The sequence below is a fragment of the Biomphalaria glabrata genome, chromosome 9, assembly GCF_947242115.1.
Source record: "Biomphalaria glabrata chromosome 9, xgBioGlab47.1, whole genome shotgun sequence".
Classification (NCBI taxonomy): Eukaryota; Metazoa; Mollusca; class Gastropoda; family Planorbidae; genus Biomphalaria; species Biomphalaria glabrata.
This window is the reverse complement of record NC_074719.1, coordinates 324,506-335,000: the sequence shown is the minus strand read 5'-3', so window position 1 is coordinate 335,000 and position 10,495 is coordinate 324,506. Positions and strand designations below refer to the sequence as shown.

Sequence of the window (10,495 nt, the reverse complement as noted above, 5' to 3'; positions counted from 1 at the left end):
AATAAGAATAGAGGTGCAAATAAATAATATGTCAAATAATAGTAGGTATAAAAAAATACTGTAAAATAACAAAAAATGTTTTTCCTGCTAACAATGTGTCATATACTGGTTCATTTATCTCTGTGATGTTACCAAAAATATTTGTAAAAATTTGGATAACAATGTTGAATTCATGATTGAAAAAAAAAATTGAACTTATCAAAGGGCAGTAACTTTGGTCTACACTACATATAAAGTTCAGTTTCTGAACAACTTACACATCAATGTTATAATGTATTTTTGTTATCCAGTCATTGTGTTTCATTTATCTGTGGCATAGGCTACCAACCAGCTTCCCCTGGGAGTCTCAGTTCTGGGCGAGTCTCTCCAACTGCTCTCATGTCTTAAAAAAAAATAGATAAAGTTCCCATTTCAGACCTTGCGATCTATAGGGCATATGATGTTAAGGCCATCTGTTTCTTTGGCTAACAATTAATAAGAAAGGTGTCATGTGGCTAGCACAATGACCAACCACCTTTACTTTCCCCAACTAAATTCAGGTACCCATTAGAGTTGGGTGGACTCCAGGGCGCCCTAAAAATCCTGAAATAGAAATCCTAGTCTTCTCTGAGTTTCAAACCCAGGATCCCCAGGTTTCGAAGCTAAGCACTTAACTATTCAGCCACTGCCTCCCCCTCCCATGTCTTGCCCATCTTAAACCTTCCAGCTGGAGGTCCATCTTCTTCCAGGTCTGTGACCTCTGTTGATTTGCCATTTGTTATTACTGAAGCTAAAGGTTTTTCCCTATGCCCAAGCTTCCTCCTTTCTCAGCTGGGCTTGGGATCCTCCTATGGCATAGTTTTCTGCACAAAATATAGTAGTTTTTTTTCGTGTCACATCTTTTCATTTTTAGTTGTTGATCTAGTATGGGTTTATAAAGAAATATCTTGAATTAGTATTGTCTATCAAAATTTTTTAGCATTTTTTAAATAAAATTATTTTAATAATAGCCTTTTGTTTTTTTTAAATGTTTCAGGCCTGACGCTTTGTTTGTTCCTGGATACATTAGCTCATTTCCCATTGGTCTATTACATGACTGGAAGTATTTGGAGGTACAGTGTCTAAAGTATTATCAGTAACTGATCCTGTTTCTTGTTATTTATAGACATATTGGTAGTTACTATTAATGTGTTAATCTAGTTGTTTATTTGTTCTATTTATGCTTTAATCTAGTCATTATTTTTTCCCATCACTTCATTTCATTTGTCCCTTGACTTTTGGTCTAGGAGTACTGTGACAGTTCACATAACCAAATCTCTCCACTTTACCTCATCAGCAGGTGTTATTAGCAGGATATTAAGATCCATTATTTTATGTTATCCAGCCAGATTGACCCTTTCTTCATGTTCCCTCCACTGTACCTTGAAGAATGATTTTAGGCAATGAGTCATGTCTTACAATATGACCAAACCAGCTCATCAGCTTTCATCTCTTCACAGTATTGAGGAGCTCCTCCTTTTTGCCAGCCAGTCTTCTTTTCCTGGTATTTGATACCCTGCATTTTTCTGTTCTATTCTCTCAAAGACTTGGATTTTTCTTTCAGTCAATCTCAGCATTAAATGTCAAACTTTAACAACCTTATAGGAGCACATAGACCACTAGCCAAGAATAAAGTTTTGTGTATTTAAATTTAAAAAAAAAGTAAAGAGCCCATGTTAGACCTTGCTAGTTTGAGGTATTGACATTTTTAAGAGTTTACACAAACATGTAGTCAGTATAATATGAGATGAAATGAAGACTAGCCCAAACCTTCTTGTGAAGGCAGCATTGGTGTGGGAAGCATTGAGATCACTCTGAAGTACATATCACACAACCAGGCAGACATCCTCACCATTTAATTGCATTTATATGTAAGGTCTAGTTACATGTGATTTACATTTTGTCAGTATGTCACAATGGAGTAGATCAATCTTAATGTTGTGTCTGTTCCAGTGTGGATGATCTCCTAGTGGCTAAAATCACTCAAGACAGTTACCCTGGTTGTCAAAAGAAATCCTGATTCTAATTACAAAGGGGAAGAGTTTCTAGAGGATTCCTCCACCATTGTTGCCATTCAGAAAATTGTTAGGTAATGCATTTCTTAATTGCATTACAGTAAAAAATTGAATTTGTTTACTATGCAAAATAAGAACATAACAATTGGTAGCAAGCCTGAATAATAGTTAATCATTTTGGTTTTTTATTCTACATAAATTTCATTATGAGTTTGTATTATCAAATAATGGCAATATCTTAGATTCTAAAGATTAAGAATAAGGGCAATAAAATTAGATTGTTCACACACATGCATGCATCCGTTACTTTATTAGTAAGGACAGGGGACAAGTTCAATTCTGCTATATGAATAATAAATAAACAAAATCTATATCAGAACTTTCAGAGTCATGGATAAAAACTAAATAGTTTCATTACTTTCTAATTAACAAATTATTTTTGTGCATTTCTTTTTTTTTTATGTACATATTTAGGTAAAGAATTACATTTTGACTGCAAAAAACTCATTTAGTTTTAGTTTTGTTCCTTAATTATTGAATTCATACATGCAGACACTATGCAAATAATGTATTGAATTTTGAACATTTATTGTAGATCATTATTTGGGACAAATTTGTTGAAAACATTTTGCTAGCTCCAGAGTTTAGACTTAGTTTAACTTCAAAATCTTTATCAATAGTTAATCAGTACGCTAGTCATCAACATTTAGTTTGTTCCATTCTGCTAGACATAGACCACTGTCTTTTAGGTCTTGTTGCTTAGTTTAGCTTGAATTTTCCATTGTCCTCTCTCTATGTCTCTCTTGTTTTTTCCCTCTGTCCCTCTTTCTTTCACTATTCTTGTCTAGGTCAGTGTATTGTTCTCATTCTAAGTATGCAAGTAACATAAAAAAAATTTAAAAAAAAAGACAATTCCTTCTTTACGAAGCTGACAACTCTTTGTAAGAGGGATTACTTTGCTCATAACTCTTAATAACTTATGAGTTATATATTTTTACCCCCCCCCCCCCCTGCACATCACCAAAACTTCTTCTTCCTTGTTCTCATTATTATGTTGGAGCATTCAGATGACTAGACCAATATGTAAGATGAACTGCGCAATGGTTTCAAAATCAGGGAGCTCTCTGTATAGTTTTCTTTCTATAGGGGTGTTTTGGGGCTAGTGTCTTAATTGGGCCTTTTGATAAAGTATGCAGTTTTGAAGGACATGATCAGCATTCTCTGGTGATACTCCACATGGGCAGATTTTGCTTGTTCCATTTTTCAGCTTCCTCAACATATGTTGTCTCATTCTGTTGTGTCTGATTCTGAGGTGAAAGATTAGGCGTTGATATTTTTGGAATAGGCATTGTCTTTCTTGTGACTCAGATGAGTCTATTTCTTGTTTAATCTATTCACTATTACTTAAACAAATCCTGGTAAAGCCCAAAACATCAAAAGACAGTAGTCTTGACTACAGTACTGTGATATATGTTATGCGCTTCCACGGTGATGAGTAATTGAACTATAAACAAACTCAAAGGAGGTAATGCCGAACTCAATGCTGGAACAGCAACTCCGACGAAAGGCCAACAATCGATAAAAGGAGTCGACTCAATGCGGGAACCGTGGGATGTCCTCTATTACTAGCTGTCTATAGAATTCTTCTTATTCCTACTGTAAATGAGAAAGTGTCTAGATTCTAGCGTCTCTTAGAGCATTCTTATTTTTCAAAGATCTATCACTTCATTTGTCACTAAATAAAACTTTCCCCTTATTCCGGAAACAATAACCTAATTCCTAATCATGTCTTAACAATAAATGCTCTGAGTTTGATTTAGTGATAAGTACAAATTATTTACTTACTTCTATTTATTAATAGTTTTACTTAATAATAATGTATTAATGAGCTGTCCCAATATGAAGAAAAATTTCTAACAAACTAAAAACTGACAGCTTTGAAATATTTTGTTTTTCTCAAATGAAGGCTGTTCCCAAGTGTGACTGTATTGACAGAGTTGACTCAGGCGTCTTACATAAAGTTCATGGACATCTCAGGGCTGACTTGGCTTCTAAAAATCTGGTCATTTACAAATGTGTACTTGGTTTTTAAATAGAACTGTTATATAAAAGAGGACTTTTGTTGAGTATAAGCTTAAATTTGCATTGAGAAAGTAGAATGAGAACTTTTATTGAGAGCTTAGATTGAAAACTTAGATTGAGATGAGAAAGAACTTATCAGCTGTTTGTACTTTGGTATCCTCATCAAAATGATCCCAAGTTTAGCTCTGCTTTCTGCCATCCCTTGCAGGTCATCTGTTTCTGTTGCCCACAGTTAACAAGGTGGTCATGTGGCCAGCACATTGACCAATGTCCCTTATCCCCAATTAATGTAAGGTACCCATTTGAGCTAGGTGGACTAAGAGGTGTCCTAAAGATAATGAAAGTAAATATCCCAGTCTTCATCAGGATTTGAACCTAAACTCCCCACTTTGCCTCTGTTGTTGAATTGTAATAAGTTGATTGAGTTTCTCATTTTATAGATTGCAGTGAATAAGACAGACAGTGTTAAAAATGTTAATGCTCAATAAAAACAAATTTGTCACTTCAAGTTAATATTTGCCTACATGTAATTAAAGTGTATAGGATATACAGTGAACATTATATAGTTAGGTAAGAAGTGAGGAGAATGTTGTTGAATTTGAGTTATTTCAATGTATAAATTCTTTTTTTCAGAGGCACAAATCCACATCTGGGTCACATTTGGGTGAAATTTTCTGCTTACCATTTGCTGCAGGTCATTTTTTTTCATCCAGCATGTTGGACAACTCTGTTATATCAGACATTCACCAAGAGTTAACTCATTTCTTTTATTTGACTTTTGCTGGGCATTAATGGAGAACAAGGTTCTGGACATTTGTCAAGTGTAAGTTTTTTATTTTCAAAATCTAAATAGAACTTTGAAAAATGTAAAATCTACTTAGTTTTTAGAGACAGCCAAGAAAGTCAATGTTTCAGCTTGTTTGTTGTGTATGTTTTCAATGTTCCTGCAGAATTGAAGATTATTACATCATAGCCAAAACCTCTGACAGGATAGCAGGGAATGGCAGTGTGCAGGGTTTGAGCCTGAGAGGATCTAGGCAATGTCAAGTGCAAACCACACTACCAGGATTGTAATTGGAAATCCCTTACCACACTTGCAATATTGTCAATGCATGATGTCAATGTTTTCTTTCAGCTATTTAACTAAAATAGACAAAAAATGACTACAACTAGATGACTGATACATCTACAAATTTATGTAGATGAACAGTCTTGAGAAGAAAAATGATGTATATTTAGGCTGCATACATTTTGAAATAAAATTCAAGTTTGAATTCAACCAATGAAATATTTTCAAACCTACATTATATACAAATTAGCTTAACTAATATTCTTCATGACTATTCAAAGTCAAATTTACTATATATAGCATTAGTCATTTATTAATTGAAAGGGGAACTTATTTTTCCTTCTAAATTCCTTATTTTTGTAGTTTTAATATAATTAACTCTCTATGGAGGTGGCATTAAGGATGTGCTACTGGAGATGGGATGACTGTTATTTATTGTTCCCCCCTTTTAGACCTTGTGATCTATAGGGCAGATGATGGTTAAAGAGCAGGATGTCATGTGGCCAGCACAATGACCAACCGCCTTTACTTTTCCTAACTGAAGTCAGGTACCCATCAGAGTTGTGTGGACTCGGGGGTGCCCGAAATTCTAAATCCCAGTCTCCACTGGGATTCAAACCCAGGACCCTAGGTTCAGAAGCCAAGTGCTTATCCACTCAACCACTGTGCGTCATCAATTCTTCTGTGCTTGTGGTTATGCAAATCATTTATATCGATGTTTCATTAATTTAACTAACTATGCTTACAGTTTCCCTAGCTAGCTATTTAACCTGTTACTGATGTAGGTGACATTTGATCAACATAATGATCCGTCTTTAATTTCTTCAACAAAAAATACTCAAAGGGTAGATTAGTAAATTTTCAGATTCAAATTTAAAAAACAACAACTCTAGGTCCATGGCTGCTATCTGTCATGCCTGAATAGATTTTATAAAATCCCTGAACTTTTTTTCCCCATATTCTAGTGAAGAAAGCTACTGTCAGGAAGTACCAGATGTATGGTCACCTGTACGAAGACTTATGTCGACAGGTAGGCAAGTACCATTTGCTATCTACAGAACCCAGTCAGTGGACAACCTTAAGGTACATGCTTCAAGTTCTTCTGGACATAAAGCTGACCACAACACTTAAACACCGGTAAATATCAAATTAATAATTATAAATTATTGTCATCAGATTTAAAGATTGCTAAAAGAATCAACACATAGACAAGAAAATAAAAAAGAACTGGATCAATTTCAAAGCTTGTTTTCTTAGAAGAGTCTGAAATAATTGATCTAAAAGTATGTCAAGTTGATTAAGTTAGGATAAATCCAGAGACTGTCTCTTGGGCTCATAAAATGTCCTAAGTTAATTAACCTTCTTATTTAGTAATACTCTTAATCTCTGCTTGACATTTACAGACTGTAGTCATTGTTTGTAAAAAATGTTTGTTTGTAAAATGTTTTACTGTAGTCATTGTTTGTAAAAAATGTTTGTTTGTAAAATGTTTTACATAATTCGGATGTTCCTTCAGAGTTGAAGATAGTTTACTTCCTAGTCCAAACCTCCCGCAGGACGACGGGGGATGGGAGCGGGCAGGGTTTCAACCCTCGACCGTCAATAAATCCGAACGACAGTCCAGCACGCAAACCGCATGACCAGGCAGCCCTCCTTATCTTCTTCTTATAAACATTAACAACCATCAGGGTTGGCCTAAGGCAAAGGCAAACTAGACAACCACCTAGGGTCTCCAATTGGTGGGGTTCTCACACAGGACTCTGAAAAATTGTTTTTTAATGAAGATATGGCGATAATTGTCCTCAATGTTATTAATGAGGACATCATTAACATTTACATCATATTCTATAGATTACAGAGATATTACCTCAAAAAAGAAGATAATTACATTCATCACATTTTTAGTCATTTATGTTAATCTGTGACTTAAACTCTGCTAAGTGGTTGGGTTTCCTGTACTGGCTGATTCAAGCCATTCCATTCTCTACTGGCACTAGGGAAGAAGAAGCACTTGTAGGACCTAGCCTATGGAGTAAAAAATGGGCCTCTATCATTGTGGATCTAAGTATTTGAGTAGGTTTGGCTGATCTAGTGGAAGGCATGAATTTTTTTAGAACAAAAAAATAATGAAGACCAAATTATTTAATAACAAAAACAAAAATATGTCCAGAATTATTTAGCATCATACCCATAAATTAACATTTATTATTGCTTTTATTTAAAGTCTTTAAATTTGGTCCTGTTCTTTCACTACCTTCTTTTCATGTAAAAAACTGTTTTATCTTGTGTTATGTCCTCCACAAGTAGTGGACTTCAACAAAATGACTCTGAAACTAGATTAGTCTCTTTCCTGGCATTTCACAATAAACAGTAAGTGGGTTCTGGATCTTAAAGTAGAGTTCCTTTTATTTCTGGATCTGAGAGTAGAGTGCCTTTTATTTCTGGATCTGAGTGTAGTGTAACTTTTATTTTTATTTCTGGATCTGAATGTGGTGTACCTTTTATTTGTGGAGCTGAGTGTGGTGTACCTTTTATTTCTGGATCTGAGAGTCGAGTGCCTTTTATTTCTGGATCTGAGTGTAGTGTAACTTTTATTTTTATTTATGGAGCTGAGTGTGGTGTACCTTTTAATTTTCTTCTTTGATAGTATCTTAGTGTTCTATTTGGCTAATAGTCAAGTTTCTATATCAGATGGTAGAAGCTACCAATGCTCAATTTTGCCCACCAGCATTGCCCATTATATTTATCCTGGTTAACTTTTTGATATAACTCCCATTATCCCTTCCACCTCAGTTAATAAAGACTTGTGTTAAAGTCTTTTTTCATCTTCTTATATTTCTTGAAATGTAAAAGCTGTATTGATATATTTTTTTGTTATTGTATCCATGCCTCATAAATATAACGTCTGCAAAATTAACCTGTTTGCACATCTTATGGAGTCATACAAAAAGTTTAAAAATAAGCCAAGTTTTTGCTTCTTTCTTTTTTAATGAAAACTAGTCATTTATAATAGCAAGCATGAGACAATTGGAGACCCTAGGCATAGGGATTTGTTGGCCCAAATAAAACAAAAAAATAATAAGTGAAAAAAAATTATGCAATTTATTAAAACATTAATAACATTGAGGACAATTATCGACATATCTTCATTAAAAAAAAAAACAATTTTTCAGAGTCCTATGTGAGAACCCCACCAATTGGACACCCTAGGCGGTTGTCTAGTTTGCCTTTGCCTTAGGCCAACCCTGATGTTTGTTAATGTTAAGATAAAAAGATAAGATGTTAAATCTCTTTTGTAAAACTAAAATATCCCCTAAGCTCATGAACTAGACATGGTTCGAATTTGTTTCATTTTTCTTTCTTTAAATGTATTATTATAATTGAAATGTGTTTTTGCTGAGAACTACAATGATGGATAACAAAATCAGAAACAATGAGTTAAAGACCAAAATACTTCTGTTAATAATTTTGATCAAACCAGAGCTTAAAATATAATATTGGTTACAAATTTCATTTTTTTCTTCGTTGGCTGCCTTCAGTCATAAATTGATTTTGGCTCATTTTGAGGAGCAGTTCTTGCGGTGGTTATTATGCCCTATTCTTGAGAGGCATTCTTGCCACATACATCACACATGAAAGTAGAATCTGACTATGTGTCAAAGCAAGCATTATCAACTGTCTTTTTTTTTTTTTCAACAAAAAGAGAATTATTAAGTCAGAGGACTTTTAGACATTGTTTGTAAGTTCAGTTTATATATATTTCAGGTCTGAAGGCTACTCCATGATGGGCAGCCTATGTCATCACCAAGCCAGCATCTAACTGTTAACTCCTTGTTGGGGACATTGTGTGAGTAATTGTTTAGCATTCATGTCACCAAGGTTACATTTGTTTATTGGGACATAAATTAAAAGTTGTTTTTTTTAGATATATAAAACCTAAACATAGAATGAAAAGAATAAAGAAAAATAAAGTATTTCTGAGAATTTTAAGCCAAACAAATTTAAAATAAAAACATTGAAAATACTTTTTTTTTAAAGACAATACCTCCTTTATACAACTTATAGAGTGATTGTTTTTCTCTTATTTAGCTATGAATGCTAGATTAAAAAAAACCAATGGAACTTATTTTTTTTTTTACTCCTTTTGAAAACATGTAAAACAAATCAAAGAAGACAGGTCTTCTAAAATAAGTTTTGTTTTCTTATTATGAACATTCCTTTTTGATTGAAAGTAATTATTACTTATTGATTTAATGAAAACATTCCCAATTTACTTAATGCTAACAATCTCTATTTACTGACTGAAAGAGTTAACTATAATAAACTTATTTGAATTACAAACTCATACAATTCTATTGATGATGAATAGAAAATGTTTAACAAACAATTCATTATTGGTTGACTATTTCAGCTCTGTCCTTCAACCAGCATCAATGTGTGTGACTCCCAAGTGGTCTCTCCAGTGTGTACAAGCATTGGAGCAGAAAACAAGGTGACAAGATGGAGAAGGGTCAGTCCACTCCTAAAAGAAGCACACTATAATGAATACACAGGTGTTTGTGTACAACTTGTTGAATTTTTCACTCACATCTACTTTAGTCTCTTGATGGGTAGCAAAGACATAAGCCTTTAACTGACTGAGCCAAGGCTTAGGCCCTGAATAGTTACATGTAGTCTGGGCGTCATCATCAAGTTCAAGGTTAAAATATGGACAGCTTTCAGTAAACTCTCACCAGAGGTCATTTCTGGCTGGAGAGATTTTTTATAGAGTGTAAGTACTTAGGAACTGGCAATATCCTAATGAAAAATATTAATATTTATAATTTGATTGCTAAAGCACAGTTCTATTAACTGATGCCATTTCTTAATGATGCCAATGTAATGTTGATTGTTTGGTAATGCTCTTGTGGTTAAAGCTTTAGCAAATATGAGTTTATCTTTTTGACATTTTTTAAATTGCATTTACAAGTGTTGTATTTTAAAAGTTCTACAGTGTTATTATAGTTTTTTTTTTTTAACATTTGACTTTTTTAATATTGTGTATTATCACTTACATTGTAACACCATATTGTGTTCAAAACATAAATTTGATGCCACATTCATTGAAAGGCATTTTTTGTTATACACTAAACATTGAAAGGCATTTTTTGTTATACAAGTCCTACAAAAAAAAATATTTTTTTTATTCAAACATTGTAGTATTCAGTACTGTGGAAATCATTCTGTATGTTGAAGTACTTTCACATAGACTTTGACTGTTTTTTATCAAAATTATTAATGTTTTGTTATTTGTATGCATATCTACTTCCTC

The 10,495-nt window shown here is 33.5% G+C and overlaps 1 long non-coding RNA gene across 1 annotated transcript in view; it reads left to right on the top strand.

The window, feature by feature from the left end:
* Positions 1 to 10,495, top strand: part of LOC106059612 (uncharacterized) — a 63,541-nt gene that overhangs the window by 28,913 nt on the left and 24,133 nt on the right. Inside the window, exons 3-8 of the long non-coding RNA XR_008779801.1 lie at positions 1,016 to 1,091; positions 1,972 to 2,107; positions 4,000 to 4,938; positions 6,150 to 6,321; positions 8,950 to 9,031; positions 9,596 to 9,955. This is a non-coding gene — a long non-coding RNA (uncharacterized LOC106059612). The remainder of the gene's footprint in view (positions 1 to 1,015; positions 1,092 to 1,971; positions 2,108 to 3,999; positions 4,939 to 6,149; positions 6,322 to 8,949; positions 9,032 to 9,595; positions 9,956 to 10,495) is intronic.